The 10876-nt window shown below is 40.0% G+C and overlaps 1 long non-coding RNA gene across 2 annotated transcripts in view; it reads left to right on the forward strand.

The window, feature by feature from the left end:
• The window catches only part of LOC142407794 (uncharacterized), a 29135-nt gene extending 24471 nt beyond the window's left edge, over positions 1-4664 (forward strand). Inside the window, exons 4-5 of one of the 2 annotated variants that reach the window (XR_012775052.1) lie at positions 943-1044; positions 3824-4664. This is a non-coding gene — a long non-coding RNA (uncharacterized LOC142407794). Of the gene's footprint in view, positions 1-598; positions 730-942; positions 1045-3823 lie in introns of those variants that run through there. The other variant, XR_012775053.1, reaches the window with a different exon arrangement.
• The last annotated feature ends 6212 nt before the right edge of the window (positions 4665-10876 follow it).

A 10876-nucleotide genomic window follows, 5' to 3' on the forward strand; every position in this document is an offset into this window, starting at 1 on the left:
TCTTCTCACTCCAGATCAATACTGAAGTGGCTTCTGTTTGGTGACAGTGTCAACACCACTAGGCCCAGGTACATTATTATATGCCTTGTTTAAATTCAGGCTAATTCAAGCATACTAGGCAAGTTTTCAAGTATTAGCTAACATGGCATTATAACTCTTGCAGCTAATCAACAATTTGTTCAAAACATACTCCAGAACTGGTATTTAGGACTTGAAGAATTTGTTGGTGCTTTCCAGCATATGTATTAACTGTGTTTGTGTTTTCGTTTGCCTTGCAAAGCCAACAAAATCTTTAGTAAATTGCTGTTTTGTGTAGATTCATAAGCAATTGGCATTATTTTACAAAGCATGTGCAACATAAATGAGTCATTAAGATTTCGAAGTTTAATACGCTGGAGAGAGAAAAGAAACCAAATTATATAAACCCTTATAGCAATAAATATTTTATTTTGCTTATGTTGTGATATTCAATGACTGTAAGCCATACAAATCAGAATTTCTATTCTTTGCTTATGCAGCTGCTGCTTTTACATTTTTCATTCACAACGCATGAAGCAGCAAGCTGACACTTGCCATGTTTTCTATTCATTTTTCTCAGAGCTCTAGCTTGGGATGACATAGTCTATGAACCATGTTTGAATCTGTGAACCATGTTTGATTTCTGTAGGCATAAGTCCAACATCAGTATATCTCCGTGCTGTTTTGATCTGAAAAATTCAAAGAATTTTAAAAAGAAGAGGTTGGTACCATTAACCCTATTCTGTAGTTACAAAAACTGAAGCAGGTCTTGTATGGCCTTATGTCCTACAGTCAGTTAAGCAGTATTGCCTGGATTTCACCGGGAACTCATGGAAGTAGGACTCACGAGGTTTTGAAGTGGTTGTAGGATTTGAGGTCTGAGTGACTGTAGGCAGTTCTTGTTGTGTTTTGTTCATTTTTCAGGAATTTCTTATAACTAGGAACTTGAACCTGCAGCACTTGAGTCCTGTTTCTGATTCTTTCAGTGATTTGGGAAGATGGTCAACGTTTCTGTGCCTCAGAAAGGTAGAAATTAATCTCTGTTAGCTTCACTGCAAGAATTAACTACTGTTTGGAGTTGCTAAAATAAAGTGATTGAAGTTATTTAAAATTTAGCTGTGTCTGAAAGAATAATAAAACTTTCTCTTGCTGTTTTAGAAATAACTTTTATATTGTTCAACTTTCATCTCCTTTATTTCAACACACATGATGAAATACATTGAGATTTACATACAGATATTTTATCTGTCAGTCTATCTAATTGTGCTTTGAAGGTTTCTATCAGTACACTTTTCCAGTACCTTGTAAGTCGTTACTTTAACATTAAACACGTCTTTCCCAGATATCCTTGCTCCAAGCATCTGTGATGAAGTCTGCTGAAAGAAATGGGAATCCTTTGACTGACTGTCATGGACCAAACCTCCCAAAGATACTTTGGCCTAAATTTCATATGTACTTAGACACAATCATATGAATCAAATTTCATTCTTCTTTAAAGAATGAGCTGTTTGTTAACTATATTTGCAACTACACTGGAAAAAGAATTATAAGGAAGCACAGTTTAATAGTGTTTAGAGTTTAAGCCTGTATTTTGATGAGATATTTGATAAGGGCATTTTATACTAATTCTGACACTTATTGCAATTTTATTTTTTTAACTTTTATGCCTTCTATTCAAATTTTACCAAGGAAGCAGATTGCTGTTATTTACATGCTGAAATGTATTGAGTAATATTTACACATTCGTGTACTGGCATAAAAACATTGAATACAGATTGAAAGAGAGAGCTGTCCTGCATGATTTCCTCTTTATGCACTCTAATTTAGACACCTTAAATAATTACATGCTCTTATCTATCTGCGTGATTGATTTTAATGATATCGAAGTGGCAGAGTGACTGCAAATGAAATTCCTCACTCAACAAGTCACCCAATAATTATTTCTGTGAAAAGTTGCAGAATTTTCCTGAAAAGTGCCTCAAATGATTTCATCAGGAGTAAGCACATTTCTGGGAGGCAGATTGCTCTGAAATTTAGGTCTTTACTCTCAAAATTGGGTCAGAAAAGCCATTCTGTCAATACTACAATGTGATGAATATACTTTCGATCATAAATCCAGTGTTTCTTTTGCACTTACCAAAGAAATGAGGATTTTCCAAATGATGAGCAAGGAAAACCAGCCTGGTTTAGAGGCACAGGAGGGGCAAAATTACATGTGTCCTCCTTTATTTTTCTTTTTCTCTGGCAAAAGCCAGTGAAGGGGTTTAGGGAAGGGGGAACAGTTTCCTTAAGAAATGAGCAGAGATTGTTGTGATGGAGGGAGGGAGGGAGGGAGGGAGAAGAGATTGAGGGAAAGCACAAAGTGCTGCCATTGGAGAGGGCTGAGACAGCTGAGTCAGGGTGATACAGACTTTTCATTATCAGAAACAATTACTCCGGCAAGAACAGCATGGGACTTCATGAAATGTTTTTGAACTCAGATTCCTGATAGGAGCACATTACATAACTTGCGCTTTGTGAATGCTGGCAACCGGCAACCTACAGAAAGACACAGCCAGAAGCAATGTGCTCAGCTGCTTGCTTTTTAAAAAAAAATATATCTGGGCCAAGCATTAAACAGACAAGCCTATCTTTACACTTCCCCCTGCCCCCTCCATCAACAGAAGCCTGGTTTTCATCACAGATTAATAAACGAAACCTTCTATCGTTTTACTGTGCTTCCCACAGCCTTTTGGTAGGAGTTAACAATGCTCCGAGTCAACATTGCCATGGTGCTTGAAATGTCTTTGCATGTTTGTTCACTTGAAAGAGTCGTGGCGACGGGGTTAGAGAGAGGGTTTTAAACCGCCAGTGTGTACAACCTCAGAAACTTTGGGATGGTTTTGATTGCGTTTGGTTTGACAAAAATCTGTTGGGGAGCTGTCACTATTGCTTTTGCCTTTCAGTTTTATAATAATAATTTTTTAAAAAAAGAGTCCATGTTACATATTCCGCTGTCTCCTGAAGTGATTATTTGTATCATTTGCTGTTAAGGAAATATGTCTAAGTGCTGAGGAATTCTAATTAAGCAGGCTCAGCTGGAGCGAATAGCTGGAGAATTTCACAATACCGTTCTGAAATTATCGGCAGGCCCAGAAGCCAGGGAAATTCTCAAATTTTGGGGTTTTACCGTTGTGGACATAGCCACTAAATCTTACTTATTTGTTTCCAAATCAATGGGTTTGTAGACCATGTTATTTCACAATCCCTGTCAGTGGTTGTTCCTCTTTTTTACTTTCTCTTCCATCTGCCCTAAAAAAGATGCAATCTTGGCCAAAGAAGCATAACCTCTTCCACATTTCTGAGAGAAGTGTTTATAGGACTAAACACTGTAGAATTTTGTTTGCTTTGGATGGGTTATTTATGAGAAAAAAAATTGGTTTATTGTCCTTGGAGGTAGAAACAGTCCTGCTGAGCTTGAAGGGAACTGCATTGTAGGTAATTACTGAATTTGTGAAAATTTAACAGTAAAAGCACATATTAAATTCTGCTGTAATATATCCTTTCCTGTGTAGTGTGCTCATCAAAAACCAAGTTAAAACTTCTCTGTGTTGTGTAACTCTTTAATTCTCTGTTTATATGGTAAACACTTCTGTTTTGCTTTCCAAGGGCCATCATTCCCTGCCTGCCTAATCTACTGTTGCTAACAAAAATGCCAGTAACGAACCAGGGAGGAACAGCCTTCTCTGGCCCTTTGTTTTCACTCCACTAGGTGAACACATGTGTTTTTCCCTTTGCCTTTTCTCTTTTCTCCTTTTCTCTTCAGGGAAAGGAAACCATTTGTATGCTGCACTAAGGAAAAGTGATTGAAAAGTGGAAGCCTGTACTTTTCTCTTCAGCAAGCGGAGATCTGTTTTCAGTCTGATGTTTGGTGAAAGGAAGCTTCAGAGCTGCGGGCCAGCTGCCAGGAATGTCTGATTTCCTTTCCACCCACTCCTATGATCCTCCCTTTTGGCAGTGATTACCGATGACCACAGCTGTCACGCTAGGTCATGGTAAGCTGTCAAGCAAGGTAGTACATGAGATGTACAAGGCCCAGTCCTTGATCTGTGCTGAAGAACAGGATCTTAAATTGAATCTGGTATCAGGCAGTGTGTAAGCATACCACAGAAAGCAGCATCAGGCTGATGTCAGCTTGTCATTCTGGTTTCTTGAGAAGGTGGGCAAGCAGGAGGTGCTTCTCTAGCCAACAGAAAGCTTCTTCACAACTTTTCCATAGCTAGTGATATCCTGAAGCATAAGGAGGGGTTGTAATTTAGCCAGAATGGATGGTTGTCCAGGATGGGTAAGTCCTTCCAGCCAGGTGAAACTAGAACTAGCACTTTGGGTTGCTCTCACCCAGTAAGTATGTAATAATACAGGAGAACTCCATAATCAATGATCAGAACAATAGCGTTCAGGTGGTTGTGCTACATGCAGCACTCTGTACGGGTCACCGACTGTCGACATTATGGATGTGGCTGAAAATCACCACAGAACTGCAGACCTCAGTTCAGAAAATGATGGATACTGTTGTCAGGGTCATAACTTCTATAAAAAGGACTTGTACTCTACGTAAGGTAGTATTTTGTTAGACTTCACATGTTCAGTGCCAAGTGCCTAAATGTCTTCTGAAGAGGTAGTATTTTACTATGTTTTATACTGTTATGCTGGCTTCATAATGCACTTTTTGCTGTAGCATCTGTTCCTCTTCTAACAGTGTATTAACTTGACTAAAATCCATTAGGTGTTTGTTCTGTATGCCTTCCTCCAAAGGGGGAGGCATTTGCAATGGAATGTTTGTTTTAAAAACATATAAGAACAGGTTGCTTTCTGTTTCCCAGAGAAAAAAAGGTCAACGCTTGAGGGACAGAAGGTCATAAATGCTGCGATTGTCCATTGTTTTTGTGGGAGTTTATTTCAGCTTTAGGCTGGCACAGTCAAGGAACTTGCCTTCAAAATAGCCTGAGGGTATGTGGATGTAGGTGACACTGATTTCCTTCATTTCTCATTTAAGATGACAGGATCTGATCCTTGTGGTCTTGCTCCAGTTGCAGGGATGATCACCTTAGCAAGTCCCATCTGAACTTCATTTGGTATAATTTACTTCAGAACAGTAAACATAATTTCAGTTCTTTTGCTCTTTGTTCTCACAAAACACCTATGGCCTTGTAACAAATCTTACATAAAATTAAATTTGATTTTATTAAGCTCTTACACAAGGTTGGGAGAAAATTCCAGGAACCCTCTGGACAAGAGCTGGTTTCTTTACAGATTTCTCCCGGCCAAACAAGGCAACTAATGACTACTTTCACAAGGCTGGGGAATCCACAGCTACAGCTAAGAGGGGTAAAAAAAATGTAATAAATAAACAAGTCCATCCACAATCCCTTCCTCAGGAAACCAGCATGGGAAGCACAGGCATTTAGAATGACAATCCAGCATGTTCTGCCAAAGAGAGACTTTCCAAAACAGCTGTAGAAATGGCTAAAGTTTCCTTGAATGTCCATTTTAATAGCTTTATAGCCTCAACTGTTTATATGTTAATGTAATTGTTTTCATGCTGTCAGCTCTATCTATTGCAATTGTACAAAGTTTTAAACCCACGTATGTAACCCTCAAGAGGGAGTGACAGACTTCAACAAACGCTGCTGTCCATGAACCCAGCTACCTTCCAGCCTCCATTCATTCAGGTACAGTCGGTTTTGAGGCTGCGACAGAAGCTGTTGTTCACTCTCCCTGTGGGATACCACATTTGCTTCATTTGTGCAGAAAGCTTTTCATAATGTCCCATGTCTGGACCACTCAGGAACGAATATGTTTCCTCTCTTTGAATAATGGCTGAACTCCCGGTGGAAGAGGAGGTATTTAAATAACCACGTTGCCATGTAGAGTATCTCATGATTTCAATCCTCAGAGTCCCTGAGCTATCTGAGCACATATTTATAATCATCCTGGTGAATGCTGTCTCTGGCTATTTATCAGCTGTGAGCCTGTGTTTCCATTTTACAAGTGCAACTCTATAATGTAAGAATATGGTATGCCTTGTCGGTAGCAGAAGTTTTTTCTTTGTGTTGTCTCCATGAACAGAAAGTTCCTAGCATAGGACAAACTTTCTTTGTGTAATCTTATATGCTTTCTTCTCTTTGCTTTGCTCTCTTGGACTGTGCAACATAATTGCCGACACACAAAAGGATTTCTGTGTCTGGCTTTCAGTGCCATGTTAGCAAGTTTAGCTCTAAATGTATTCGCAACTGGAAGGACCTGTGTCCATACTGTTGAACTCTCCTACACTCAAAAACCCCCAGCTGACTTTTGGGAGCAGTCTCTGGCCTATACTAGCTCCTGAGCTGTGGCTCGGAATTAGCTGTAATTAGCTGGCACTCTCCCAAATGCTAGCTGACCCAGACTAAAACCGTGTCAGGGCTGCTCCACCACTTTAACAGGAAAAGCATTTGACCTTGCTTAATCTACCAGTATATGTGCAGCTCTTAGCCATAGACAGACTCATCTGTACTGGTCAAAGGGAGGACGCAAGCCCCTTAAGTGAGACTCAGATATCTAAATTTCAGTTCAGGTTGAGAGTTTGCAAGGGCATCTGCAGTCATCATGGTTTCTGAAAGCCCAGAGACACAATTTTGCTGATAAATTCCTTAAGTAGCGCTGCCTTTATTCAGAAGTAACACCATTTTGGCAAGACTGAGTGACCTGGCATGGTGAAAGCACCATCAGAAGTCACAAAACAGGCTTCCCTGATTTGACATCTCCTGAAGGGTTGGGTTTGGTAGGTCTGCTTGTGGTGACAGCGGTGATTTGAGCACAAAAGCGAACAGCTGTGGCTGCTTCCATTCAGGAGCGTGGATAGTGCTGGTGGTGAGACATTGAGCTGTGTGTCAGAGTTCCCACCCAAACATTCAAAGCTGTATCTTTCACCTCAGATAAGAACAACTGAGGCTTACGTGGAAGTACTCTGGGGTTTTCTGCTGAGTGGGGATATGTGGATTTAGAATCTAAAGGGTGCTGTGGGTGTAGGGTCCTGGTTGCCTGTTTCCTGCAGAAGTCTTCTGTCCTCTGCGCTACAGCTTAAGGTGAATCATGATATTAACACTGTGCTTAAAACAAAAGAGTGATCTTGATCTAGTCATCCTCACCCAAAGGGATGTGTGAGGCCCCTGAATACAGGAGAGGTTAATGAGTAATTCCTATGATCAGTAATGAGTTTAAAGAAGCCCTGTGGTGTAGAGAAATGAGGGATTCCAGACACACTTCTCCATTTGGTGTTTCCTTCAGCAGCTTGACAGACTGAGGCCTTTGGCTGCTGGGAATCCCATCGCCGTGCATGTAAGTGTGTCATGATTGCACAGGAGTTGCTACCTGGGCTGAGACTGCACAGCCTGCTCTGGGAGCTGGGCCCCTGCGGCAGAAGTGAGCATAACATCACCTTGTGAGAGTCCCACTGAAGATGCAAGCGGCATTGACCCAAGGAAATTGAAAGGAGGTGTCCAGTGTCCTCAGGTAATGCCTTGACCATGTGGCTGGCTGGCTGCTCCAGGGTAGATCACACTGCTTTAAATAAAAAGTGGTGCTTTGAAGCAAAGATGTTCTTGTCCATCTCAGCAGAACTTGTGCTAGCAAACAAGTAAATTCGTGAAAAAATGCTGCAAAGAGACCTTCACATTCTCCATCTATCGACTGTGCATGAGAATTATCTACCCCTTGCAGCAATTCTCTGCATTTACTTGTCTTGTCAGCCAGTCTTGCCCTTATATTTGAGAAACATTTGCATCTCATATTTTCTACCTGGGTGTTCATCAAGCAACTGCTTCAAGGTAGACTTTGGACTAAGAATGCTCCATTGGTCAAAGCTTATATACTGTTGATACCAGTAACTCCATAGGATATCAGAGAATATTGAATACCCACTTTTTGAAGGCTGTAACCTGGCTTGTGTTGGATAATCAGAAATGAGAATCAATACTCAGTTACAGTTGTAAAATAAATCTTCCCGCTTCCAGCACAATATTTTATGTGCACAGTAAGGAGGGAGTGTTAATTAAAAACCGTGTATAAGAATGACATATTTTGATAGCAGGAACTGTTGTGAAATATGGGTTGACTCAGATGTTCTTAGGACATGCTAAAACATTAAAGAAAAAACTTATTAGAAGTGCATAAAATTGTACTTGCTTGCTGTCTAAATAGACATTCAATGTAAGTTAAATGGATGTAAATTTCTGTTTAGGCCTGCTTCAGTAGTTTGACAGACACCTGGGGTAGGATGTGAACCAGATTGAACAGAAAACTGCTTAACACTGTGAAGAGCAGCCTTCTTCTAGGTAGAAATGACTGGATTTCTCACGAAGGAGACATCAGTCGTGAAGTTTTATTCCTCTGAGTGCCCTCAAGAGACCAAGCAGATCTGATCTGCGAGGAGCATTGCTGACTCAGGCTGCTGCGGGAAGGCGTCGAAGGCCAGCCAAGGAAATCTCTGACCTTCACTTCTCTGCTGACCGTCACTTGGGTTTTCCTGCCTGGAAGAGAGGTGGTGGGCTGGGGTAGCTGGGGAGGAAACAGAGACCAGAACCATTGACCTCAATCTAAACACAATACATAAAAAGACAATAAACTCCAGGAGGAAAAACACAGGAGTGATTTACCTAGGAGGAAGTGAGAATATTAAATTCTTTCAAGTAACTTCAGGAGGTGTCTTAGAGGAAATCTATTGAAAACACACAGAGAAGACAGCTGTCTCCAGCCAGTGAGTACTGTGACACACAGAAGTGTTGGATATCTACTATATAACTCATACTTTATAAATGATTAAATTTGTGAATGCCGTGGGATTATTGCAATTGTGCGTTCATATTACTTTTCTGCGCCTGGAAAAGGAGAAAGGTTATAAACTGTAATAAATTAATCCTAATTTATCTGTTCATCTGAGTATACAGTCAATGTGGCAAAATTGTAAGCCCACTTGTCCAGTCTTGAGAAACATTTTTAATGTGGGTCACAGTGACCTGTGGTGAAGTTCCTCTCCTTGAAGGTCTGCTTTACCCATTTTACCTAATACTGCTACTTCTCCCTCTCCCTCTTTTCTCCTCTCCCCTCTTCCATATATCCAAAAATATGTTGTGTTTAGTACCGAGAAGAACTGTAGCTATCTGAATTGCCAAAAACATGGTAAGATTTTGGTTTTTCCTTTTCTGCAGAGTTTGCACAAGTGTGTCACCTTGCCTTTAGGTATTCACAAGACTTCTGCTCTTGATGCTTATCCTTACCAGAGAGCGAGAAGACCTTTGTGCAGTCAAGCCTCTTTTTAACAAACATGGGAAAGTGGCTGGAAAGCCAGTTTGTAACAGCGGACAAGTTATAAATAGTAACTTACAGAATCACGCTCTGAACAGAAATTCTTTGACTTTTTTCATTACAGTATTGTATTACGTTGACTCTGGTTTCCATGTACCAGAAGTGTATATCATATCCTTATCATATCCTTAGGTTCTTAGACACAGAGATCAATTAACATACATCAAGGGTAGTTCTTATATTCTACTTGTGCCTGGCTAACTAACAGCACTTAGCATGTGGAGGGGACAGAGCACCAGAATTTAGGTCCCTTAAAGGCATTGTGTCCTGTCAGATGATGAAGATTAAATAATGGAAAGTATTCTCTTTCTCTCCAGTCTCTTGAGTTTCATATTTTTATAACTCTTAACCCAGACTAAATCTTCATGCATTTTGAACATGAAAAAATGTAGAATTTCTGTCTTTTATAAAGTACACATTCATTACAAAGGAAGCTAGAAAACTATCTTTAAAGTAATTCCTTCTATAAGAAAGAGACAAAAAGAACCAACTTATCCTCCCCCCTCCCCCCCCCAAGCTAAACCTTAACAACACAATTCTATAATGAAAGTGAAAATAAATTTTACTCCTTTCTCCTAATTGATGCCATATTGCCAGGTAATTGCAATCCTTTTTGCATGTGTGCCTAGGACATGGTGCTCATGCTCAGTGCTGTGAAAAAAAATCCAGTAAAATTCTGTTTTGCAATGTTGAAAGCAGTTTGTCTTGTTTCAAGGAAAATAATACATTTTGTCAAGTTGACATTTATGACTAAGTGTGCCCAAGTACAAGACACACTGAGTAAAATGGTATGGTTGTAAGCCTCTTCATTTTCTGCCCAAAGCACCCTGAGAAAAAGTGTCTCCAGAATCTACCATGTAGCATATGGGTAAAGGAAGAACACACCGACTTCTTACTATCAACGTGTCTCATCGTTCCATACTTTAGCACATCTTTTCTTTATTCCCCGTACTAATACTGGCAGTGACTGAACACATGGAAGTATATCTTACCATATCAATATTTCCTTGACGCTAACAATGTCAAGCAATGACATCGTAAAATAGGGAACTGAGAACAGCTTTGAAAAAGAATCATTGCTAGTTTTAACTCTCTGTTGACTGGCCAAGAATGAAGGAAGGGTTTAACATTTTGTTTATTGCATGTTCATTGTGTATCATTAAGGCTACATGACGTGTTTGGGCAGCCTTGTTCTCATTCCCATAATTGAAAGAATTCCCAAGTGCAGGAGTACTTCTGGGAAAGCAATAGAATTCGATCAGTAGAGGAGATTTGATTTATGTGAACTATTGTGTCTCTTATATTTTGTCTCCAATACTCTTAATTTAGGAAGATCTAGATATCAAATGCATAGGAATCTTGTGAGAAGTGCTTTAGATTCAGGCTTACTATGGATTCAATTTCACTAAGCAGTTCACTGCCCTCCAAACCTCTTTAGAGTTGAGGTAGTCTGTCGGTGCCCAGCAGGTTTGTA

This window comes from Mycteria americana, chromosome 3 (genome assembly GCF_035582795.1).
Source record: "Mycteria americana isolate JAX WOST 10 ecotype Jacksonville Zoo and Gardens chromosome 3, USCA_MyAme_1.0, whole genome shotgun sequence".
Classification (NCBI taxonomy): Eukaryota; Metazoa; Chordata; class Aves; order Ciconiiformes; family Ciconiidae; genus Mycteria; species Mycteria americana.